General features: G+C 43.0%; 1 long non-coding RNA gene across 1 annotated transcript in view; it reads right to left on the bottom strand.

Annotated features, from left to right (window-relative positions):
- Positions 1-12,851: 12,851 nt before the first annotated feature.
- LOC145520025 (uncharacterized) overlaps positions 12,852-26,963 on the bottom strand; it is a 133,834-nt gene continuing 119,722 nt past the window's right edge. Inside the window, exons 6-7 of the long non-coding RNA XR_014064130.1 lie at positions 14,452-16,380; positions 12,852-13,171 (exon numbers count right to left, since the gene is read on the bottom strand). This is a non-coding gene — a long non-coding RNA (uncharacterized LOC145520025). The remainder of the gene's footprint in view (positions 13,172-14,451; positions 16,381-26,963) is intronic.

Raw genomic sequence — 26,963 nt, 5'->3', positions numbered from 1 at the left:
ACAATAAATTAGGCTATGTTTCACCCATCTTCCCACTCGGGTTTAGGAAAATCTATAGGAAGGAGCTTGACGCTGGCCAGAGTTTCCCTTAACTCTCAAACAAGGAATGCAATAAGCAGCCAGCTTGGACCTCTGTGACCTCAAAGGAAAAATTAGCTTTTCCACTTAATTCCTACCCGATGTGGGAAAATGGAAAGAACACAAGATCTGGAATCAAGGACCTGGATCAAGTCTCGCCTATTTGTGGATATGGATTAAGTCTCAGTTTCCTTGCCCTTAACATCAGAACAGTAACTACAGGTCTACGTGCTGCCGCGCTCGGTCGCTCAGTTGTTTCCAACTCTTTGGGACCCCATGGACTGTAGTCACCAGGCTCCTCTGTCCATGGGAATTCTCCAGGCAAGAATACTGGAGTGGGTCGCCATGCCCTTCTCCAGCGGATATTCCTAATCCAGGGATTGAACCCAGGTCGCCCGAATTACAGGCAGATTCTTTAGGGTCTGAGCCACCAGGGAAGTCAAAGATGTATAAGCATTACTAAATGGATGGATTTACATAGGGATGCAAAAGACACCAGGTAAATTGAAAAGCTCTAGGTATGTTGGTTATGGCCATCAAGTGTCCTGGCTCCAGGGGACGATAAGCCCCTAAATCACCCTCATTGTCTGGCTTTTGGCCTTTCCTTCCAAAACATCAGCCTCAGGAGTTCAGAGTTTTCCTACCTGGCCCTGCAGTAAACCCTTCTCTGCTCCCAAATAAAAAACCTCAGAGATTCCTGTTCACCCTCTGAGTGTATTCAAGTGATGACTCTTTCCTTCATGATTAAAATATGACTCTAGACCAAAGTGCTCACATCTAAAACAACACTGGAAGTATTTTCTGCCTGTTTCTTATGGTGGGAACATGGTAGTTTAAGAAGCAGAAAGGAAAACGGGACAAAAATTAATTTGCTCTAATAATAGAAACCTTACAGGTCCCTTTCCATGTTAGGAAGTAATTCGATTCTTACTCTAGCCCTATGAGGTATGTACTATTAAAAACCCACTCTACAGATGAGGAGATTGAGGCCAAAGGCATGTGAGTGACATACACCCAAAGTCTCAGTGTAGCTAAATTCTGGCTAATTTCAGCACACAATCTAGAATCAATGGTGGTAGAGCGTTGGCAATGCAGGTGACAGACACACCTTTCAAGTGGTTCTGCTTTGCCTTCAGGATACAATTCAAGCCCTTCAGCAATACCTACAAGGTCCTCCATGGGCTGGCCTTGGATGACCCCTCCACCTTCATATCCATCCTGCCACATCTTCACATACTGTAGCCACACCCACCTCTCTGCAGCTCCTGTAGGCACATGCTTTACTCTTCACTTTCTTAATCCACATATACACTTGCTACATCCACTCCCTGTCTACCTGGCGACAGCTTACTCAACTGGAAAATTTCAACTCTACCCAATGCTTAAACCCGGTTAGCTCCACCTACTCCTCCTCCCCATCCTTCCCCTCTGCAGCTCAGGGTATACTTAACACATATCCACCGATAACAAATAACACCGGGGACCAAGTTCTTTGACTTTCAACCAACTGGACTCTGACTTCCTTGAAGAGAGCACCTTCTAATGGAATATACTGTGTACAAGGTATCAGCTGCTAGTTAATATGCCCCTTGTGGACTGAATGACCAGGAACAGAAAAGTGTGCAGAAAAATTGCAATAATGATATGTCAACACCACATACTATTTATCTTCAAGCATTTTAAAAACATGTTCATAGATTTTCTTGTTTCACCCTCAGAGGGTTTTATAAAGTCAAATCTTGCCATGAAAATACATATTTGCAAATTATTTTCCCATCCCCAAAGCAAAAAAGAAAAACAAAAAAACTACACAATTTTTGTGTCAATTTGTAGAAACTCTCTGCTTGGAAAAATAATCATTTTCCCTACCTCTCCTTTCTTCTCTTATCCATAATAAGTTTCATCTGATCCACATTTTTACACATTTCCAGGTTTTTCTGATGTCTTAAAGGGTTTGTATCTTCCACTTAGGAGGGGGTTTGTTCTTCCTCCCCTTTCTTTCTAATAAAATTCCACAAGCTCTCTCTTTGTGACAATAGCTAGCCACTCTTTTTTTTTTTCTTTCTGCCTCATAATTAGTCCTCTGGCTCTAAAGCCTTTTGCTATGGGGCATGAAGAAGCCAGGAACTTTCTTTCACCAGCAGTCTGCAATGCATAATATTGTGGGAACTATCTCTCTTGTTCCTATTCTGTTCTTTCCTGCACCCTCTCACAGTTTAGCCTCCTTACCTTCTATTCACGGATTTCTCAGACCGTTCTCTGAGGATCAGTGGGAATTCCTGAGAACCCCAGCAGGGGAAACGGAGGGGACAGCAGGCAGGGAGCCCCCTCCCCCAACCTCCAGGCGAAACCACTGCATCTGGTACTTCTTTCTGCTGCTGCTGAGTCGCTTCAGTCGTGTCCGACTCTGTGCGACCCCATAGACGGCAGCCCACCAGGCTCCGCCGTCCCTGGGATTCTCCAGGCAAGAACACTGGAGTGGGTTGCCATTTCCTTCTTGGGTTTCAGCTGAAACACCACGTGAAGAAAGGATTCTGAGTCTGAGGCTTCAGTCAGTGTGAAAATCACTGCTCCACCCGCTGGATTGTGTTGGAGACTCCTGCTCATATTTTTTATGACACTTGTCTCTGTCTCCTTTTTTGGGCTCTCTGTCTTCTTTCCATCAGCATTCCCAGTGTACCATGCTGTGCTTAGTCGCTCAGTAGTGCTCGACTCTGTAGCCTGCCAGGCTCCTTTGTCCATGAAGATTCTCTAGGAAACAATACTGGAGTGGGTAGCCACGCTTTCCTCCAGCGGATCTTCCCAACTCAGGGATCAAACCCAGGTTTCCCACATTACAGGAGGATTCTTTACCCTCTGAACCACTAGGGAAGCCCAATGTACATTAAATCCGTAACACTCTTGAGTTAGCCTGGACTCTACCCTTTTGCTCCTCCTAAATCACCAAGAATGCTTGGTTCTACCTCAAAAGGATCCTGAAATCTGGCTCCTCTTCAATATCCCCCCTCCTTTGTCTTGTCTTGGAGTTCATTATCTCTCAGTTCAGTTCAGTCACTCAGTCATATCCAACTCTTTGCAACCCCATGGACTGTAGCATGCCAGGCTTCCATGTCCATCACCAACTCTCAGAGTTTACTCAAACTCATGTCTATTGAGTCGGTGACGCCATCCAACCATCTCATCCTCTGTCATCCCCTTCTCCTCCTACTTTCCATCTTTTCCAGCATCAGGGTCTTTTCAAATGAGTCAGTTCTTCACATCAGGTGGCCAAGTATTGGAGTTTCAGCTTCAGTCCTTCCAATGAATATTCAGGACTGATCTCCTTTAGGATGGACTGGTTGGATTTCCTTGCTGTCCAAGGGACTCTCAAGAGTCTTCAACACCACAGTTCAAAAGCATCAATTCTTTGGCACTCAGCTTTCTTTACAGTCCAACTCTCACATCCACACATGACTACTAGAAAAACCACAGCTTTGACTAGATGGACCTTTGTTGGCAAAGTAATGTTTCTGCTTTTTAATAAGCTGTCTAGGTTGGTCATAACTTTTCTTTCAAGTAGCCAAGTGTCTTTTAATTTCATAGCTGCAGTCACCATCTGCAGTGATTTTGGAGCCCAAAAAAATAATCTGTCACTGTTTCCACTGTTTCCTCATCTATTTGCCATGAAGTAATGGGATCAGATGCCATGATCTTCATTTTCTGAATGTTTAGCTTCCCTAGTGGCTCAGCTGGTAAATAATCCGCCTGCAATGCAGGAGACCTGGGTTTGATCCCTGGGCTGGGAAGATCACCTGGAGAAGAAAATGGCTATCCACTCCAGTATTCTGGCCTGGAGAATTCCATGGACTATGTAGTCCCTGGGGTCACAAAGAGTCAGACAAGACTGAGCGACTTTCATTATCTCTTAAGAAGGCTTTTTCACTTTACACTCTTCCAGTGCATGTCCGTCTCTCTTCTTTTCTCTTCCCCTTCATCTCTCTCCTTTCTTCTCTTTCTCCCAAGAAGAACATTCCTCACACACAGATATCCCCGAGGTCCTCCGTCCTCTGCATCTCTAGCTCCTCACTCCCATGCATGCTCTCTTCACCCCACATCAGCCCAAATGCCAAACTAAACCCTCTTCATGATCCTTCCAATAACAAGCGATGAGCAAAATCACCACGACTCAAGGTCTGTGGAGAAGATGGAAGAGGAGCCTGACAACTTCCTCCCCACACAAACCACGTAAGAATTCAGGTTAGGCCCTTGTCTCCTCCAGTGTTTCTTCTGGACCAGGCTACCACCAGGGCTTTCTCTCCCTGAACTTCCCCCTGAGCAGCTCCTGAGAGGAGGCTTCTCCTCCCAGTGACCATACATGCACCTCTAAATGTCTCACTCCTCCTACAGGTGTAGAGTTTACACATGAGAATTAACAGGAAAAGATGTTACTTTGGGATCAGGCAGATCCGACTAGACTCCCAACCCTTCCATTTGTTCTGTGACCTTAGATAAGTTACTTTATGTCTCAGAGCCCCGCTTTTCTTACATCTATGAAATAGGATGGTAATATTCTTCTCAACAGGGTCTACATAAGGATAAAGGATAATGCATATAAATCATAGAATGCACAATAGGCAACTAACAAATGGAATTAAAGCTAATTTTGTGCTCTTGTTGCTCCCACTACCATATCTCCATCATGTTTGCTCTAAGGAATCAAGTTCCTCATCCACGAATCTTGTTCTATGACCGCAGAGGTTACTGTACTGTACGCTGTCACTGTTACCTGATTAAGTGGTAACAGAAGGTCTTCTCTAGGTCCATCTTCTTGATGGATCTAACATCAAGATGTAGAAATGGCAGTAACTATTCTCCTGAAAGGTGTGTAATAGAAAGTGTCCCATCTGTGACAGGGGAGAGACAGCTAGGAAGGGAGGGAGCCCTTTGGGGGCCTCAAACTACTAACATGAAACTTAAAGATCTAGAGTCACAACATCCCACCTTGATTTTCAACCACAGAAAGTCAGCACACCTAACACTGGCGCTGTTCAAGGGTCAACTGGACTGTTGTATCCTGGGTATCCTCGGAAGGTGGAAGGAAGATGGAGTCCAAGAAGGTGGCACTGCTCTTCAGAGGGGTGCCGGGACAGCTTCAGGCTCTTTCCTAACAGCCAAGTCCTCAGTGTGCTTTAACTAGCACGGCTTTTACTTGTCTGAGACCAGTTCCCTCTCTATCCCCTTCAGAAACTGCTCCAAACCTTACCACTCACTTCAAACCCACACCTCAGATGATCTCACAGAAAATTATTTCAAAGACAAAATAGGTGACCCAGCCTGGATTCTCTTACCCCCCGCCCTCTACACCAACAACCATCCTATACCATGTCATCCTGACTGTCTGCCTCCAATATCCAAGGAAGAAATGTTCCTCCTCCTGCTATAAGCACATTCTTCTTATCGTTCTTACCTTAACTTTTCCCATCAATGGTCCTTCAACTTTGGACAGTCCAAATCCTCCCTCTCTACTGACTCCTTCTCCACCTCTGAGAAACATGAGCAAGCTTCTCCTAACCTTGATGTCTTCTCCCATCCCTAAGTAGCTGCTGCCCCTTTTTCCCCTTTAAAAAAAAATTTTTATGTGGACCATTTTTATTGAGCTTGTTGCAATATTGCTTTGGTTTTATACTTAGCTTTTTGGCTGCAAAGCATGTGGGATCTTAGCTCCCCAAGCAGGGCTCGAACCTGCACCCTGCATTGGAAGGCAAAGGCTTAATCACTGGACCACCAGGGAAGTCTCTTCTTCTTTTTTAAAACCAAGTATCTAGAGAGTTGTTCACTTTCAATGTATTTTAATTCTACCATTCATTCTGTATTCAACCCCCTAAATGCTCTCACCAAGAATACCTGTGAACTCATCACACAACCCAATGAACACTTTAATCTTCACCTGTGTGAACCCTCAAGTCTTGCCCCAGCACTACCACTAGCTCAATTATCGATTTTATTCTTATTCTAAATTACAATAATAGCAGCAGCTACAGAGCAGCAACTATAGTTGAAATTTCTTTATATTTTAAACATATAAACAAACAAGCAATCTATTCTACTCAGGCAAGAGTAGTTCTTCTTGTATTTACCTATCAAAGATACCAGATCTGAAATCTGTAAGAGCCATCAAGACTCATCATAATCACTGTCAGGAGGATAGTTTTACAAAGGTTACACTGACATTTGCAATATATCCAAATTGTGCTATTAATAAAAATAGCAATAAGAGCATTCATGGTGCCCCTTAGAGTTTACGAAACACTTCTGTCTTACTCATGGTGATACTGAGATTCAGAGAGGTTAAGTAATTTGCCTAACGTTACACAGTTGAATAAGACAAGGATGCTTAGGTTAGAGTTGGGTAAACCAGGTTTCCTAGTTTCCCATGGAACTGTTAAGAAAATTTCTAGAATACGTATGTAAATACACAGACAAACCAATGCATATGATACATAAAACTGGAACTCTCCATGCTACCTACTCAGAAAAATTGTTAATGTCTATATGTAAAATTTTCATTGATTTGAAATTCCAATGAAAAAACCTAACAAAAAGGCCACAGAAATGTGGCCCCAATCATACAGTTCAGTTCAGTTGCTCACTCATGTCAGACTCTTTGTGACCCCATGGACCGCAGCATACCAGGCTTCCATGTCCATCACCAACTCCAGGAGCCTACTCAAATTCATGTCCATTGAGTCGGTGATGCCATCCAACCACCTCATCCTCTGCTGTCCCCTTCTCCCCCTGCCTTCCATCTTTCCCGGCATCAGGGTCTTTTCAAATAAGTCAATTCTTCACATCAGGTGGCCAAAGTATTGGAGCTTCAGCATCTGTCCTTCCAGTGAACACTGAGGACTGATCTCCTTTAGGATGGACTGGTTGGATCTCCTTGCAGTCCAAAGGACTCTCAACAGTCTTCTCCAACACCACAGTTCAAAAGCATCAGTTCCTCGGGACTCAGCTTTCTTTATAGTGCAACTCTCATATCCATACACAACTACTGGAAAAACCACAGCTTTGACTAGATGGACCTTTGTTGGCAAAGTAATGTCTCTGCTGTTTTAATATGCTGTCTAGGTTGGTCATAGCTTTTCCCCAAGGAGTAAGCGTCTTTTAATTTCATGGCTTCAGTAACCATCTGCAGTGACAAAAAAATAAAGTCTGTCACCATTTCCATTGTTTTCCCATCTATTTGCCATGAAGTGATGGGTCTGGGTGCCATGATCTTAGTTTTTTGAATGTTGAGTTTTAAGCCAACTTTTTCATTCTCCTCTTTCACTCTCAAGAGGCTCTTTAGTTCTTCGCTTTCTGCCATAAGGGTGGTGTCATCTGCAGGTTATTTACATTTCTCCTGGCAATCTTGATTTCAGCTTGTGCTTCATCCAACCCGGCATGTTGCATGATGTATTCTGCATATAAGTTAAATAAGCAGGATGACAATCTACAGCCTTGACATACTCCTTTTCCTATTTGGAACCAGTCTGTTGTTCCATGTCCAGTTCTAACTGTTGCTTCTTGACCTGCATACAGATTTCTCAGGAGGCAGGTCAGGTGGTCTGGTATTCCCATCTCTTGAAGAATTTTCCAGTTTGCTGTGATCCACACAGTCAAAGGCTTTGGCGTAGTCAATAAAGAAGAAATACATGTTTTTCTAGAACTCTCTTGCTTTTTCAATGATCCAGCAGATGTTGGCAATCTGATCTCTGGTTCCTCAGTCAGTTCAGTTGCTCAGTCATGTCCAACTCTTTGCGACCCCATGGACTGCAGCACGCCAGGCCTCCTTGTCCATCACCAACTCCTGGAGTTTACTCAAACTCATGTCCATTGAGTCAGTGATGCCATCCAGCCATCTCATCCTCTGTCATCCCCTTCTCCTCCTGCCTTCAATCTTTCCCAGCATCAGGGCCTTTTCTAATGAGTCATTTCTTTGCATCAGGTAGCGAAAATACTGGAGTTTCAGCTTCAGCATCAGTCCTTCCAATGAATATTCAGGACTGACTTCCTTTAGGATGGACGGTTGGATCTCCTTGCAGTCCAAGGTATTGTCAAGAGTTTTCTCCAACATCTCAGTTCAAAAGCATCAACTCTTCAGCGCTCAGCTTTCTTTATAGTCCAACTCTCACATCCATACATGACTACTGGAAAAACCACAGCTTTGACTAGACGGACCTTTGCTGGTTCCTCTGCCTTTTCTAAATCCAGCTTGAACATCTGGAAGTTCATGCAGTATATCTGAAAATTCACTAAGTCCAACTTTGCAGTGAGGAGATTTGCTCCCAGGAAGATGGCAAACAAGGTTTCACTGTTCAAAGTCATATTGGGCAACTGGACACAGGGAGAACAGGACACACACAGACATTCACACGGAAGAGGTCTGCCAAGTCTTCAGGCTTTAACTGTACAAACACACAAATCAAACAAAGTGCTTGCCTGGAGATACTTCCTGGGACATGCAGCCTGCCTTTTATTTCACCAATACACCACTGTGTAAAATTATAGCATTCATGAGATCCTGATCTCTGTGAGTCCAAAGACTCATGAGAAGATGGGAAGTTCTCAATTGTTATCTTTCATAGGCTGATGGGGTCTAGGGTTACAAGGTGGCGGACTGGAAGCTGAAGCTAAGAAGAACAGTCAAAGGAAGAGCCTTGCTGTCTTCCCCTTGACCCAAAGGTGGGTTTAAGAAGATCTGCACTGGGCATATTGCATCTACTCTGTCACTTTAATCCAGAACCTCACTTTTTAATTTTCTAAACCACTGTAGTCATATCCTCAGTTCTCTCCAATCTCTCTCTTAAATGATAACCAGAGTGATTATAGTAAGATGCCATTCTGACCATGTCATACCTCTAAATGTATATTAAAATAAAACCTCCAATATATCATGGCTGCTTTCAGGAGAAAGGCCAAATCCCTCAGTGCTGCATCTAAAGTTCCTCATCCTTTTTGGTTCCATTCTGTGTTTCACTCTGAATCCCACATTTTGCCATGCCAGGTTATTTCAGACCTTACTCCCATGGGTATCATATTCTCTCATGCCCCCATGCCTATACTGAAGCCAGAACTTTTTGCTTGAAACGCCCTTTCCCTTTGTCCCTTAGAAAACTCATATAATGTTCCAAAGCTTCAGCTCAAATGTCACCTGGTCTAGACCACTGTACCCCTATTCCCAAGAGAATTAGTTGCTCTATCTGCAATGTGCTCCTACAGCCCCCATGCTGATCTTTACTTTGCTGCATTGTCCTCCATAGGTTACAAATATCTCTATTCTTATCTGTTACCCCAACTAGACTTGATGGCAGGGTTAATGTCTTATATACCTGTATATTCACAGTTTTGCAAGGGACATAGTATAGATGTTCCATATAGGCCTATTGAAAAAAGACCATGGGGCGCTTATGGAACTAAGTGCACTGTGAAATGTATAGAGAAAATGCATGTGTAATGTATAGGCATCTTTCCAACTATGTTACATTCCAGGAGAACAAGTCATTGGAGTGGTAAAGTTATCTCACTTATCTGCTTCCAAACATTGGCCTATGGACCACACCCAATGTTGGATAAAGTTTTTACTAGGTCATGATAAAATCAGAATAAAGAAACATCTTGAGATTTTCTACAATTATTCCTTTCCTCCTAATGTTTTTTGTATTACGATACCTTTATTTTAGTGAGATAAAGGAAGCAGTAGTAAACGGCAATTTTGTTCAGATTTTGCTTGCTTGTTAATGCCTTTACTTGGCAATCTAAAAATAAGCAAGTCAATATTGGTCTTTGCAACAGTCAGGGTCTCAGCAGGAAACAGAATTCACACCAGATGGTTCAAATAAGGAGACTTTAATGAAGGGATCACTCACAAAGCTCAGAGGGCTGGGAAAATAAACAAGGGCGGTGAGATGCCCAGAACAGTCAAGGCAAGGAGATAATGTCTCTGGAGCACGGTGGGAGCTACAGCCTTGGAGAAAATGCCACCCAGCAGAAGCCATGGACTGAGTGGACATCACTACTCCTGACATGAAGCACTGAAGCAAAGTTTCTCTCTTGTCACCCCCCAGTCTTCTGCCAGGGACTTCACTGGCCACATCCAACTGGCAGCCAGCCAGAAAAGATGGTTAAATTGCAAGGCTCATGAGGGTCAGCCATCTAGGCACAGAGAAGGTCAGAGTTGGGCACAGAATGGATTGGGGGAAGGAGGAAAATTAGGAATAAGCTGCATTGTTCCCCTCAATTTTCACAAAAATTTTATTGAAGTATAGTTGATTTTACAATGTTGTAAATTTCTGCTGTAAAGAAAAGTGATTCTGTTATGCATATATATATATATATACTCCTTTAAATATTTTTTCCATTATGATTTATAACAGAATATTGAATATAGGAGATTAAACCAGTCAATAATAAAGCAAATCAACCCTGAATATTCATTGGAAGGACTGATGCTGAAGCTAGAGTTCCAATATTTTGGCCATCTGATACAAAGAGCCCACTCATCAAAGAGTCATATAGCAGGACTTGTTGTTTATCCACCCTACATATAATAGTTTGGATCTGCTAAATTCCTAATCTTTCCCTTCCCCACCCCTCTTTGGCAACCACATATTTGTTCTCTGTATCTGTGGGTCTGTTTCTGTTTTGTAGGTATGTTTATTTTTGTTGTATTTTAGATTCCACATATAAGTGATATCATATATTTGCCTTTCTCTTTCTGACTTATTTTGCTTAGTATGATAATCTCTAGGTCTATCCATGTTGCTGCAAATAGCATTATTTCATCTGTGTCTATGGCTGAGTAATATTCCATTGCATATATGTACTACTTCATCTTTATCCATTTATCTCTCAATGGACATTTAAGTTGCTTCCATATCTTTGCTATTGTGAATACTGCTGCTATGAGTATCAGTTAAGTTCAGTGGCTCAGTCATGTCTGACTCTGTGACCCCATGGACTGCAGCACACCAGGCTTCCCTGTCCATCACCAACTCTAGGAGCCTACTCAAACTCATGTCCATTGAGTCCGTGATGCCATCCAACCATCTCATCCTCTGCTGTCCCCTTCTACCCCTGCCTTCAAACTTTCCCGGCATCAGGGTTTTTTCAAATGAGTCAGTTCTTCACATCAGGTGGCCAAAGTATTGGCATTTCAGCTTCAGCATCAGTCCTTCCAATGAATATTCAGGACTGATTTCCTTTAGGATGGACTGGTATGATCTCCTTGCAGTCCAAGGGACTGTCAACAGTTTTCTCCAATACCACAGTTCAAAAGCATCAATTCTTCGGTGCTCAGCTTTCTTTATAGTCCAACTCTGAAATCCATACATGACTACTGGAAAAACCATAGCTTTGAGTAGATGGACCTTTGTTGGCAAAGTAATGTCTCTGCTTTTTAATATGCCATCTAGGTTGGTCATAACTTTTCTTCCAGGGAGCAAGAGTCTTTTAATTTCATGGCTGCAGTCTCCATCTGCAGTGATTTGGAGTCCAAAAATATAAAGTCTGTCAGTGTTTCCATTGTTTCCTCATCTATTTGCCATGAAGTGATGGGACCAGATGCCATGATCTTAGTTTTCTGAATGTTGAGTTTTAAGCCAACTTTTTCACTCTCCTCTTTCACTTTCATCAAGAGGCTCCTAAGGTCTTCGCTTTCTGCCATAGGGTGGTGTCATCTGCATATCTGAGGTTATTGATATTTCTCCCGGCAATCTTGATTTCAGCTTGTGCTTCATGCAGCCCTGCATGTTGCATGATGTATTCTGCATATAAGTTAAATAAGCAGGGTGACAAAATACAGCCTTGATGGACTCCTTTCCCAATTTGGAACCAGTCTGTTGTTCCATGTCCAGTTCTAACTATTGCTTCTTGACCTGCATACAGATTTCTCAGGAGGCAGGTCAGGTGGTCTGGTATTCCCATCTCTTTAAGAATTTTCCCAGTTTGTTGTGATCTGCACACTCAAAGGCTTTGGCATAGTCACTAAAGCAGAAGTTTTTCTGGAACTCTCTTCCTTTTTCAATGATCCAACAGATGTTGGCAATTTGATCTCTGGTTCCTCTGCCTTTTCTAAATCCAGCTTGGACATCTGGAAGTTCATGGTTCACATACTGTTGAAGCCTGGCTTGGAGAATTTTGAGCATTACTTTACTAGCATGTAAGATGAGCGTAATTGTGCAGCAGTTTGAGTATTCTTTGGCATTGCCTTTCTTTGGGGTTGGAATGAAAATTGACCTTTTCCAGTTTTGGGGCCACTGCTGAGTTTTCCAAATTTGCTGGCATATTGAGTGCAGCACTTTCACAGCATCATCTTTAGGATTTGAAATAGCTCAACTGGAATTCCATCACCTCCACTAGCTTTGTTCATAGTGATGCTTCCTAAGACCCATTTGACTTTGCATTCCAGGATATCTGGCTCTAGGTGAGTGATCACACCATCGTGATTATCTGGGTCATGAAGATCTTTTTGCATAGTTCTTCTGTGTATTCTTGCCATCTCTTCTTAACATCTTCTGCTTCTGTTAGGTCCATTCCATTTCTGTCCTTTGTTGTGCCTATCTTTGCATGAAATGTTCCCTTGGTATCTCTAATTCTCTTAAAGAGATCTCTAGTCTTTCCCATTCTATTGTTTTCCTCTATTTCTTTGAATTGATCACTGAGAAAGGCTTTCTTATCTCTCCTTGCTATTCTTTGGAACTCTACATTCAAATGGGTATATCTTTCCATTTCTCCTTTGTCTTTCACTTCTCTTCTTTTTACAGCTATTTGGAAGGCCTCTTCAGACAACCCTTTTGCCTTTTTGCATTTCTCTTCCTTGGGAATGCTCTTGATCACTGCCTCCTGTACAATGTCACAAACTCCCATCCATAGTTGTTCAGGTACTCTATCTATGAGATTTAATCCCTTGAATCTATTTGTCACTTCCACTGTATAATTGTAAGGGATTCAATTTAGGTCATACCTGAATGCTGCTGCTGCTGCTAAGTCACCTCTGTCGTGTCCGACTCTGTACAACCCCATAAATGGCAGCCCACCAGGCTCTGCCATCCCTGGGGTTCTCCAGGCAGGAATACTGGAGTGGGTTGCCATTTCCTTCTCCAGCACATGAAAGGGAAAAGTGAAAGTGAAGTTGCTCAGTCATGTCCGACTCTTAGCGACCCCATGGACTGTAGCCTACCAGGCTCCTTTGTCCATGGGATTTTCCAGGCAAGAGTACTGGAGTGGGGTGCCATTGCCTTCTCCGATACCTGAATGATCTAGTGGTTTTCCCCACTTTCTTCAATTTAAGTCTGAATTTGGCAATAAGGAGTTTATGATCTGAGCCACAGTCTACTTCCAGTCTTGTTTTTGCTGACTATATAGAGCTTCTCCATCTTTGTCTGCAAAGAATATAATCAATATGATTTCGGTGTTGACCATCTGGTGATGTCCATGTGTAGAGTCTTCTCTTGTGTTGTTGGAAGAGAGTGTTCACTATGACCAGTGCATTCTCTTGGAAAAACTCTATTCGCCTTTGCCCTGCTTCATTCTGTACTCCAAGGCCAAATTTGCTGTGACTCCAGGTGTTTCTTGACTTCCTACTTTTGCATTCCAGTCCACTATATTGAAAAGTACATCTTTTTTGGGTGTCAGTTTTAGAAGGTCTTGTAGGTCTTCACAGAATCATTCAACTTCTTCAGCATTACTGGTCGGAGCATAGACCTGGATTACCATGACATTGAATGGTTTGCCTTGGAAATGAACAGAGATCATTCTGTCGTTTTTGAGATTGCATCCAAGTACAGGCATTTTGGACTCTCTTGTTGACTATGATAGCTACTTCATTTCTTCTAAGGGATTCTTGCCCACAGTAGTAGATGTTACAGTCACCTGAATTAAATTCACCCATTCCAGTCCATTTTAGTTCACTGATTACCAAAATGTTGATGCTCACTCTTGCCATCTCTTGTTTGACCACTTCCAATTTGCCTTGATTCATGGACTGGCAACCCACTCCAGTATTCTTGCTTGGAGAATTCCATGGACAAAGAAGCCTGGTGGGCTACAGTCCATGGGGTTGCAAAGAGTCAGACATGACTGAGTTACTAACACACACACACGCGCGCGGACTTAACATTCCAGGTTCCTATGCAATATTGCTCTTTATAGCATCGGACTTTACTTCCATCTCCAGTCACATCCACAACTGGTTGTTGTTTTTTTCTTTGGCTCCATCTTTACATTCTTTCTGGAGTTAGTTCTCCACTGATCTCCAGTAGCATATTGGGCACCTACTGACCTGGGAGTTCATCTTTCAGCGTCCTATCTTTTAGCCTTTTCATATTGTTCATGGGGTTCTCAAGGCAAGAATACTGAAGTGGTTTTCCATCCCCTTCTCCAGTGGATCACGTTTTGTCAGAACACAGGGGTATATACATCCATTCCCCTCAGTTTTTTAATTAGTCCATGAAAATTAAATCGTGGCCATCCCTGATCTAGTAGACTGAGCACCCAAAAGAAAAACAGAATCTTGGATTCTACCATCTTGTCAGTCACTCAGGTGCATCCGACTCTTTGTGACCCCATGGACTGCAGCACATCAGGTTTCCCTGTCCTTTACCATCTAAGGATTCTACCTTAATCCCTTCTAATTGTTAGCTGGATGATCTAAGCAAATTCCTCAACCTCGCTGGAAGACATTTTCTTCATTTGTAAAGTGGGAATGATAATCCCTGTCTTACCAAACTCCAAGGTTATTGCAAGAGGTTGTTGTCAAAAGAGGCAACGCATACAGAAGGGTTTATAAGCTGCAAAGTCCTGTTGAATTTAACCAGCACTTATGTAGTCCTTACTGTGGGCCAGGCTGTGATCTAAGGCCTTAAGCCTTAACAAATAATAATCCCAGCCATCCTTCCTTTAGGTTTTCTCCATATATGGTGGAGAATATATTTTCCTCACAGGGGCAGAAAATAATAAATGATGAATGTCAGCCTCATTTTTACTATCAATGATATAACAGAAATCAATTCATTCATTCTGAAACAAGTATACTAAGCTAATCTTTATATGTTTATGAGGTTTCAGGGTATCTTGACATTTTTTTCAAAATAAGACTTACTGAAAAACAAACAACCCAGTCAAAAACTGGGCAGAAGACCTAAGCAGATACTTCTCCAAAAAGACATACATATGGCCAGTAAACATATGAACAGATGCTTAACATCATTCATTATTAGAGAATGCAAATCAAAACTACATTGCACTCACACCAGTCAGAATAGCCATTATCAAAAATTCTAGAAACAATAAATGCTGGAGAGGATATGGAGAAAAGGAAATCCTCTTGCACTGTTGCTGGGAATGTAAACTCACACAGCCTCTATGAAAACAGTATGGCCAGTCCTCAAAAAACTAGGAATAAAACTACCATATGACCCATCAGTCCCACTACTGGGCATGCATTCTGAGAAAAGCACAATTAAAATAGACATACGCAACCCAATGTTCACTGCAGCACTATTTATAATAGCCAGGATATGGAAACAACCTAGATGTCCATTGACAGATGAGTGAATAAAGAAGCTGTGGTATATATATACAATGAACTATTACTCCACCATAAAAAGGCATGAATTTGAGTCAGTTGTAATGAGGTGGATGAACCTAGAGCCTATCATACAGAGTGAAGTAAGTCAGAAAGAGAAAAACAAATATAGTATATCAAAGCACATATATTTGTTGCTGTTCAATCACTAAGTCATATCCGACTCTTTGCAACCCCATGGACTACGGCACACCAGACTTCCTGGTTGTTCACTATCTCCCAGAGTTTGCTCAAACTCATGTCCTTTGAGTCAGTGATGCCATCCAACCATCTTATCCTGTGTCATCCCCTTCTTCTCTTGCCTTCAATCTTTCTCAGTATCTGTGTGTTTTCCAATGAGTTGGCTCTTTGCATCAGGTAGCCAAAGTATTGGAACTTCAGCTTCAGCATCAGTCCTTCTAATGAATATTCAGGGTTGATTTCCTTTAGGGTTGACTGGCGTGAACTCCTTGTTGCCCAAGGGATTTTCAAGAGTCTTCTCCAGGACCACACTTCGAAAGTATCAATTCTTTGGCACTCAGTTTTCTTTATGGTTCAAGTCAGACGTCCATACATGACTACCGGAAAAACCACAGATTTGTTGGCAAAGTGATGTCTCTGCTTTTTAATACACTGTCTAGGTTTATCACAGCTTTTCTTCCAAGGAGCAAGTGTCTTTTAATTTCATGGCTATAGTTACCATCCACAGTGAAGCATATCTATGGAAATTAGAAAAACAGTACTGATGAACCTGTTTGCATGGAAGGAATGGAGACACAGACATAGAGAATGGACTTGTGGACATACCAGGGGAAGGAGATGGTGGGATGAGGTGAGAACATAGCATTGACATATATATATATGGACTAGACAGTTAGTGGGAAGCTGCTATATAAGACAGGGAGCCCAGCCTGGCACTCTGTAACGACCTAGAGGGGTAGCATGGAGAGGGGTGGGAGGAAGGCTTAAGATATATATATATAGTTTGACTGATTCATGTTGTTGTTTGGCAGAAACAAACACAACATTGTAAAGCAATTATTCTGCTATTAAAAATAAAAAGGGTAAAATAAAACAAACAAATAAAAATAAGACTGATTGACGAATGAAGAAAGTACAGTGTGTGTGTGTGTGTGTGTGTGTGTGTGTGTGTATATGTTTCAGCCTTTAAATATTATTATTCAGCCTTTAAAAAAGAAGGAAACTGGCCATTTGTGACAACATGGATGAGCCTGGAGGACATTATGCTAAATGAAACAAGCAAAACAAAGAAAAGCAAATATTGCATGATCTCACTTCATGCAAAGATGGGCACAATAAAGGACACAAATGGCATGGACCTAACAGAAGCAGAAAATATTAAGAAGTGGCAAGAAAACACAGAAGAACTATATAAAAAAGATCTTCATGACCCAGATAACCACAATGGTACAATCACTCACCTAGAGCCAGACATCCTGGAATGTGAAGAAAAGTGGGCCTTAGGAATCATCACTACGAACAAAGCTAGTGGAGGTGATGGAATTCCAGTTGAGCTATTTCAAATCCTAAAGATGATGCTGTGAAAGTGCTGCACTCGATATGCCAACAAAATTGGAAAACTCAGCAGTGGTCACAGGACTGGAAAAAGTCGGTTTTCTTTCTAATCCCAAAGAAAGGCAATGCCAAAGAATGTTCAAACTACCATACAATTGCACTCATCTCACATGATGGCCAAGTGACGCTAGAAATTCTCCAAGCTAGGCTTTAACAATACATGAACTGATAACTTCCAGACGTACAAGCTGGACTTAGAAAAGGCAGAGGAATCAGAGATCAAATCGCCAACATCTGCTGGATGATATAAAAAGCAAGAGAGTCCCAGCAAAACATCTACTTGTTTCATTGCCTACACGAAAGCCTCTGACTGTGTGCATAACAACAAACCGTGGGAAATTCTTCAAGAGATGGGAATACCAGACCCCCGACCTGCCTCCTAAGGCCAAGAAGCAACAGTTAGAACTGAACATGGAACAACAGACTGGTTCCAAATTGGGAAAGGAGTACATCGAAGCTGTATTTTGTCGCCCTTATTTAACTTATATTTAACTAATATGCAGCGTACATACAGGAAGCCAAAGCTGGAATCACGATTGCTGGAAGAAGTATCAGTAATCTCAGATATGCAGATGACACCACCCTTATGGCAGAAAGCGAAGAGAAACTAAACAGCCTCTTGATGAAAGTGAAAGAGGAGAGTGAAAAAGTTGGCTTAAAGCTCAACATTCAGAAAACTAAGATCATGGCACCCAGCCCCATCACTTCATGGCAAATAGATGGGGAAACAGTGACAGACTTTATTTTTTGGGCTCCAAATCACTGCAGATGGTGACTGCTGCCATGAAATTAAAAGACGCTTGCTCCTTGGAAGAAAAGCTATGACCAACCTAAACGGCATACGAAAAATCAGACATTACTTTGCCAACAAAGGTCCATCTACTCAAAGCTATGGTTTTCCAGTGGTCATGTATGGCTGGCTGTGCGAGTTGGACTATAAAGAAAGCTGAGTGCCGAAGAATTGATGCTTTTGAACTGTGGTGTTGGAGAAGACTCTTGACAGTCCCTTGGACTGCAAGGAAATCATACCAGTCCATCCTAAAGGAAATCAGTCCTGAATATTCATTGGAAGAACTGATGCTGAAGCTGAAACTCCAATATTTTGGCCACCTGATGCGAAGAACTGACTCCTTAGAAAAGACCCTGATGCTGGGAAAGATTGAAGGCAGGAGGAGAAGGGGACAACAGAGGATAAGATGGTTGGATGGCATCACTGACTCGATGGACATGAGTTTGAGCAAGCTCCAGGATTTGGTGATGGACAGGGAAGCCTGGTGTGCTGCAGTCCATGGGGTCGCAAAGAGTCAGCCATGACTGAGTGACTGAACTGAACTTACATGTGGAGCATTTTTTTTAAAACAGCCAAAGTCACAGTAACACAGAGTAGAACAGTGGTTTCCAAGGGCAGCAAGGGGAGTGCTATGGGGAGTTATTATTTAAGCAGTTCCAAGTTTCAGTTTTATAAGATGAAAAGAGTTATGGAGATGGATGGTCATGAAGAGTGTACAACACAATGGTACTTGATGTCAATGAAGTGTGCACTTTAAAATGGCCACAATAAGTTTCATGTTATGTATATTTTACCACAACATAAAAGAAATTTTAAAAATAAACATAATAAAACTTCATTATCTCCTTTTCATGTATTTTACTGTGTGTGTTAGCCGCTCAGTTGTGTACAACTCTTTGCGACTCCATGGACTGTAGCCCCCCAGGCTCCTCTGTCCGTGGAATTCTCCAGGTAAGACTACTGGAGTGGGTTGCTATTCCCTTCTCCAGGGGATCTTCTCATCCCAAGGATCAAAACCTGGTCTCCTACACTGCGGGCAGATTCTTTACTGTCTGAGCCACCAGGGAAGTCCATGTATTTCACTACTTGAGGAAAATAAGAACCAGTGGCAGACTGTGGACATTTAGTACTGTCATAATTGTTATTACTATTGTATTAGTCAACCAAAATTGAGACTCTGTGGCGGCCTGGGGCTAAACACAGAACATTCTCCTGGGAATAGTACCCATTTTTATGTCATTCCTTCAGTTTGTTTTTCCAGACATTCCCAAATGAATAATAATAATCATGAACACTGTAACTGTTTCCATCAACAACCAGTAACCCATGTATTCCATCACCCATTCTCGGTTTTGCCAGCTGGCTGACCATGAATACCTGCATATCTGCCTATGAGATGTGCTACATGAGTGAGTTGCTCCAAGCCTGTTCTGAATACCCTTCCTTTTGCCTGGAGCACAAATAATCAGAGAATTTCCAGTGAGGCTTTTGGAGACCATGGCTGAGGTCAAAGTCATTGAGTTTAGTGACAATACCAGAGATCTTTCATCCTAGAGATGCAAAGATCTTAAGCAGAAATAGGGCAGCAGGAAGAAGACAGACATTGAAGCCAGAGAAACTGGAAGTCAAATCCAGCTCCCCCACTTACTAGGTGTAAGACTTTGGGAAGTCACTTCATGTGAGTGAGCCTCAGTAAAGTAGCAAAATAATTTCTGCCTTAAGGGATTATTGTAGAAATCGGTGAGATAGTGTGAGTAAAGCACTGGGTCCAGTGTCTCACACATAGCAGGTCCTCACTAAGGTAAGTATGACATGCAGAGCTCAGACTTGTGGTTGCCAGGGGGGTGGGAAGGAAGGAGAGGGATAGATTGGGAGTTTGGGCTTGGTAGATGCAAACTATTACATTTTGAATGGCTAAACCACAAGGTCCTACTGTACATCACAGGGAACTACATCCAATCTCCTGGGATAAACCATAATGAAAATGAGTATTAAAAAATAACGTATATACATTTATAACCGAGTTGCTGTGCTATAGTTGTTTTTTTTTTTTTACGGTTGACTTGTAACACTGTAAATCAACTATACTTCAATTAAAAAAAACAAGTATTATGAGGAGGAGGAAGAGGAGGGTTGCCTATGATGTCCCTAAACCAAAGGGGTGGCTGAGGATGAACGCATCTAAAGTGGATGAATCTAAGACTTGACTTACTCTTCAGCCAGAAATCAATGTTGATCAGTGAGTGCTCCTTAGGCTGTAGTGAACTACTCCTTGTCTGCTGAGCACATCTCCCTCTTTCTGGGGACAGCATCCACTTTCTAATAGGTATGGTGCCTCTCCTTTCTCCATCTACCTACTCTAGTGGAGTTAGCCAGTCATACTTCCCACCCCACCATGGGCCACACAAAAGACCACAGGACTCAGTCAGACCAATCAGTCCATCCCCAGGATTTGCCAAACTGCAAATAAGATTTTCTTCCCCAGACTCCAAGCTACGAAAATACAGCCTAGCTCTGACCCGAGCCTTGGAATATATAAAGACAGTTTAGACCTGCCTTCAGAGAAATATGACCTTGATAGCAACTATCTGAAAGGGTCTTGGTGTCCTAGTTGACCCCAAACTTCAGCTGTTTGTTTCCCTGCCTCTCTTCCAGTAGCCCATGAGCCCCTCCAAGCTGTGGATCTCATTTCATCTACATTTGCCACTCACTAAGGGCTCAATGAATGTTTGCAGAAATATAATTAAATAAGCATCTAGAAAACAAAACTATGAGACAGTAATATAAAATTCACACACTCTTCACAGACGCAGGATGGTTTGATTTAGCATTACTCCCTACCTCTGTACCAGTTAACTGAATCTAAAACATGTGGAAATCACACTATTTACCCACAAAATAGTTACACTATGCCCCCCCCCCCACACACACACACTCCAAAGGGCTCAATGAGTTCATAAGCCATTAAAAGGGTATTTTAATGTTTTTTTTTTTTCCTCTTCTCCTTTGTTAGACCATCTCTCGGCTTGGAAGGAAGAAGGAAGATAAACAGCAGACCCTGACCGCTTTTGAAGCTGGGCTATCAACAAAGGATCTTCTAAATCAATTCACCACCAGAAACGGAATGCAGGCACTTCTCAGAAACATCTCACAAAGAAGCACAGAGAAAGGCTCTCTGAAGGCGGAAGCAGGACATCTTTCCACTCTGAAGATGGAAATGGAGGACTGTGCCCACAAACCTCTCCTAGGGTCAGTGGGGCATGACAGCTCCATGGCCATTTCAGCACAAGTCATACAAAGAAGGTCAGAACGCTTTCTCCGGGCCACACGGTGAGTTGTCATTCCAAGCATGAAAGTCAGATTTCCCAGACCTCCACCTAGATCCACCCCTCCACCCAGACATGCTATCATTTCTGCCAGCACCAGGCCCGCCGTGCAGTGACCGCCAGCAGACGAACAAGGAGCACTAAGAGGCACCAAGTTGAGCACCTGCCAGTACCATCTGTAGATTCCATAGACAGAGGGGACAGAGGCAGCCTCAAGCCCTGCTGAATCTAAAGGGCAGGGGTGTCAGACGGCGACTCACAATGTCAGCTGACCTCCCTCCCTAGGGCCGGTGCCTGTGGGGGCTTGGTGTACCCACTTAGCTTTTCAGATCCAAAAATATGATTCTGCCCAGGTACCTTGAGCTGATCGAGTTCTTAAGAACTCATGTTCCAACTAAGCTCATGAGACTGACGTTTAGGGCAAAATGGCTTCTTTTCCAATAGACTATCTTTAGGGCAGTTTTAGATTCATAACAAGAGTGAGTGGGGAAAAAATGGCCATTTTTTAAATTAGTAACTGGGGTCAATAAATATGCTTTGAGTTTCTACTATGCTGCTGCTGCTGCTGCTAAGTCGCTTCAGTCGTGTCCGACTCTGTGCGACCCCATAGACGGCAGCCCACCAGGCTCCACCGCCCCTGGGATTCTCCGGGCAAGAACACTGGAGTGGGTTGCCATTTCCTCCTCCAGTGCGTGAAGGGAGAAGTGGAAGTGAGCCATGTGCTACTTGGAAATGGAGCAAGTAAGATTTCACTGTTCTGACACCCGGCTGCTCACAGTAGGTGAAACAGAAAATAAAGCGAGGATTACAAGAGAAGGTAATAAGGATGCATACAAAGGTGAGCAGACAATCTTACAGTAATACAGATGATAGGCCCCTAGAACATGCTGAGGGATCAGGGAAGTCATTTGGGAGATGTAATGCCTGCACTGGGTTTTGAAGACTGCATAGGAGTTTTCCAGGTGAGTGAGGACACCCATGACACTCACTGATGTTTGATGCTGTTACGAACCCTTCTTGCCCAAGCTTACGGCCAAAAGGGCCTTAATAAAAATTCCCTTCAGTTATCTTCTCTAAATCCAGGAAGTCCTCTACATTCATCCTTAAAGTTTGGTCCCTTAGGGGCTGGAGATTAACAAACACATACTACTATAAATAAAACAGATAACCAACAAGGACCTACTGTATAGCACAGGGAACTCTACTCAATATTATATAATAACCTATATGAAAAAAGAACCTAAAAAAGAATGAATGTATGTTATAACTGAATCGCCATGCTGTACACTTAAAACTAACGTAACATTGTAAATCAACTAAACTCTAGTCAAATTTTAAAAATATACAAAATAATGTTCTGCCCTAATTTTTTACTTTCTTCCTTTTTCTCCTATTGCCATTGTATATTCTACCTCTTTTCAGCCCGTTCAGAGGGATGACCATTGGGTGGTCTCCACACTTTGGTTCAGTTTCTGCCTCACACACTCTCTCTCTTGTCACTCCTCTCTGCTCTAACCACTGGAACATTTGGATATGATGTGCTACTTCCCAAGGCATTACGCCTGAGTCCCTAGCTCCATGACCTTCACTGGCTTAGCAATGAGGAGACTGGACCATTGCAGACAGTGGGACTGATGTACAATGTCCTCTATCAAGAGTCCTCTACTCAGACCCCCTACTCAGGTTGAGGACATTGACTCCAAGCCCACAGAATTTAATATCCTAAGAGTGAGTCCTCCAGGTTGTAGCCAAAGCCTCATGAAGTCTCATATCATCCCAGATAGGAAGGCGACACTGTTGATCTTAATTCAATGTGAATATCTCTGATGTTTGTTAAGTGAACAGATCTAAGGACCGGCCCTCGAGCTCTTTTCTTATGAAGACGGCCAAGCTCAGCCATTCTGCTGATGCTTATAACCGATGTTTATAACTGTTCCTCTTATTTTTGAGGACCTTCTGCCATCATGTCCTACACCTTCTTCAACACAACTAAAATGAGTCATTTCACCAACAATCTCTGTAGCTTCCTCCCATTCCCTCTCATTTCCCCAGAGTGAAGTCTTTTCTCAAAGCCAGCCTCTGCCTCAGCCCACCCTATGCCCATCTATGAAGATACACAGACTTGTTCCGTGAATTAGAGTCTCCTTTCTACATCTGGATTGCGAGCTCCAAAAGGGCAGGAGTCACATCTTCAGACTTTTTGTGTGTGCCATGCAATGTGGAGTGAGTCACTTAGCCTCTCTGCAAAACTGGGGGAAATAATACAGCCAACCTCAGAGGGTCCCTAGGAGCACGACATGAAACCACGCATAAAAAAGCCCCAGCGTGGCACAAAGTAAGTATTCAAAACATATTTGCTATTATCATTAATATTATAATTAATTATCTGGATTTTAGATCCTGCATCAATTAAATAATAACAATAAATAAAGTAGGTACCCCATTGGGTTGTAGTAAGTAAATGAGATGATGCATGCAAGGACCTAGCATGGTGCCTGGCACACAGTAGGCTCTTTATCGATGGAGGCAATGAATCCTGATGCCCTGGGTAACTGCTTCCTGGCTTGTGCACCAGAAGAACTAAGTCTAAACTTGGAAGTGGAAGATCTGAAACATAGCATCAATCTTTTATTTTGTGAAAATTCACTCCACAGAATAGTTACTCAGGGGCAGAGAGGGAGATGGAAAGCTATGCCCCATGAGTGGAATCAGTCTCTTTCTTTGACACAATAGACATTAATGAGCACTTACTAAGTGTCAAGGTGGAACTTGGTGATGTGATGTATTTCTTTGTGGCAATAGCCTGAAATATCAAACTCTCTTTTTTCTCTCTCTAGCTTATTTCTCACCCAAATTATCAAAGATTAGATCAAGTGAAGACTATACAAGGTGGTATAGACATGGGTAAAAGTGCCAGAAGAAGTGACATCCTAAGACAAAAAGCAAGCTGGGGGAGAGAAACCAGAAGAGGGTATGTTAGCCTCCTAGTGCTACCATGACAGATTACCACAGGCTGGGTGACTTAAAACATTAGGATGTAGTCCCCTCGGAGTTCTCAAGGATAGACATCCAAACTCAGGGTATCCGAAGGGCCACGATCCCTCTGAAGACACAAAGGGAGAATCCTTCCTTGGCTCTTCCAAGCTTCTGAGAGCTGTGGGGGTTCCTTGGCTTGTGGCAGCATCACTCCAATCTCTGTCTCCATCTTCATATGGCCTTCTTCCCTGTGTGTGTCCTCTCCTCTTCCCACAAGGACATCAGTCACTGGTTGCAGAACCCACCCTAACCCAATATGAAAGTGTTAGTCGCTCAATCGTATCTCACTCTTTGCAACCCCATGGACTGTAGCCAGCCAGACTCCTCTGTCCATGGAATTTTCTAGGCAAGAATACTGGAGTGGGCTGCCATTCCCTTCTCCAGGGCATCTTTCTGACCCAGGGATTGAACCTGGGTCTCCTGTACTGCAGGCAGATTCTTTATCCCTAGGGGCTTGCCTGGTGGCTCAGACAGTAAAGAATCTGCCTAAAATGCAGGAGACCTGGGTTCAATCCCTGGGTCAGGAAGATCCCCTGCAGAAGGGCATGGCAACCCACTCCAGTGTTCTTGCCTGGAGAATTCCATGGACAGAGGAGCCTGGTGGGCTACTGTCCTTGGGGTCACAAAGAGTTGGATACGATTGAGCGACTGACACTTTCCTGTTGGGTTAGGGTGGGCCCTGCATCCAGTGACTGATGTCTTTATGGGAAGAGGACTGAGCTACTAACACTAACCCAATATACTCTTATCTTAACTAATCATATATGCAAAGACCCTATTTCCAAATGAAGTCACATGCACAGGTACCAAGGTAGTGCTGGGATTGAACAGATCTTTTGGGGACACGATTTCAACCCATTACAGATGGTGTCTTCAAAACTAAAGTGGAGTTTGGTGACTTGGGGGATCAGACTTTGGTGCTTGGTCCTACCCCTTCTTCCTCCTCTGCATCTTCACTCACAGAGAGGATGCTAAATCTGCACCCTCTGACTTTGGGTGCTGCCAAGAGCCTTGAGGGTGGCTCTGAAATGTGAGATGAGGACACTCTTTTCTCTGGAATTTCTGGGGGATCTCAGAGGATGTTTGCCCTAGCCCACCCTCATGGATTCTGGAAATTTTGAAATCAGGGCAAAGAGAACACCGCTGCACAGCCTATTGGAAAGTGTTCATCCTTCCTTCCATCCATTCATTCATCTATCCATTTACAGCACAGAGGCTCTAGAGACAGGACAGGCTTCCTGAGTTGAACCCATAACTTACTGGATATGTGACATGACCGAAGCACTTAATTTCTTAAGTCTCAATGTCCCCCTTCTGTAAAATGGAAATAATAATAGTAATGACCTCACAGGCTTACTTGGTAGGGAAAAAAACAATTCCTGCATCTAGTGCCTGGCACAGAATGAGCATCACTACATGTTAGCTGCAACCATGATGATGACAATGATGATGCTGAGAGACTGTAGGAAATCTGCACAAAGGTGAAGGATAGAGATGCATAAAGCAAACTGCAGATGGAGAGCACCAGGCAATAGGTCAGAGTCAGCCTGCATAATCTGGGCGGGGGCTACTGCATCTGCTGCAGGGCTCTGTGAAGGTCTGTTGGTTCCTCAAAGGGAGGAAGGCATCTTGCCACATCCTTTGAGTTTCCAGTTTACGTGGGTCAACTGCACACCTGCAATTACACCTTGAAGGGATCGGGGAGCCCTCATTTTCAGCAGCATGTGTTTTAAGCATCCTTCTCCAGGTTTGTTCCCTCAGTCACTTGTCAATGTGTCACTTCCCTTCAACCTTCCCTCTAATGCATTTGCTAAAAAACAATTTCCAAACTCTCCTTGTTACCAGGAGAGATGCTGAGACAGAAAGGAGGGAGAGCTAGAAAAGCTACCAACTCTCTTTGAGGAGTCAAAGATTCTAGCGTTTCCCTTTCCTTAACACTCTGCCTCTGACTGACACTGGGGGCCTGTTTATAAATCTTTAACAAGAGCCAGTGATCATTTTCCAAAACCTCCACCTGCAGACCAGCATCAACCTCTGAAATGACTATAGTGGGTCTGTTTGGCGGCACCTTCTCGGGAGTCTTAACAAGCCAACTTTCAAGGGTTGCGGTGGGAGCACTGATGTCATGAGAGGGAGGATGTGAGAGAATGAAGGCTTCCCAGACCCCCGCACCCACTCCCACTTTCCTGCTCAGATTAGCTCCTTCTTCCTGCTACTTTCTGAAGATACCAGCTCACTCACATCTCCATCCTCTGCCCGGGCCCAGGACTGTTTCCTCCTCATGCTAAGTGACATTTGAATTGACAACATTAAGGAAGAGCAGTGAGAAGAAAGACAGACCTAAAATCCTTCAGTGGGTTTGACAATTCTGTTTTTTCAGACTACCAGAACTGTGCACGTGGGAAAAAAAAAATACAGAAAAGCAAAGTATCTCCATAGATGATTAATGTACGTTGATGCATACATGTCTGATGACCCCTCGCATCTCATCAGACACCACTGGTGACATCAGATACTAAATTATTAAAGTAACAAAAATTCAAGGTGGCCACAG

This window comes from Giraffa tippelskirchi, chromosome 1 (assembly GCF_054371585.1).
Source record: "Giraffa tippelskirchi isolate mGirTip1 chromosome 1, T2T-mGirTip1v1.2.pri, whole genome shotgun sequence".
Lineage (NCBI taxonomy): Eukaryota > Metazoa > Chordata > Mammalia > Artiodactyla > Giraffidae > Giraffa > Giraffa tippelskirchi.
The sequence above is the reverse complement of the archived record's forward strand: the minus strand, read 5'-3'. Positions and strand labels throughout refer to the sequence as shown.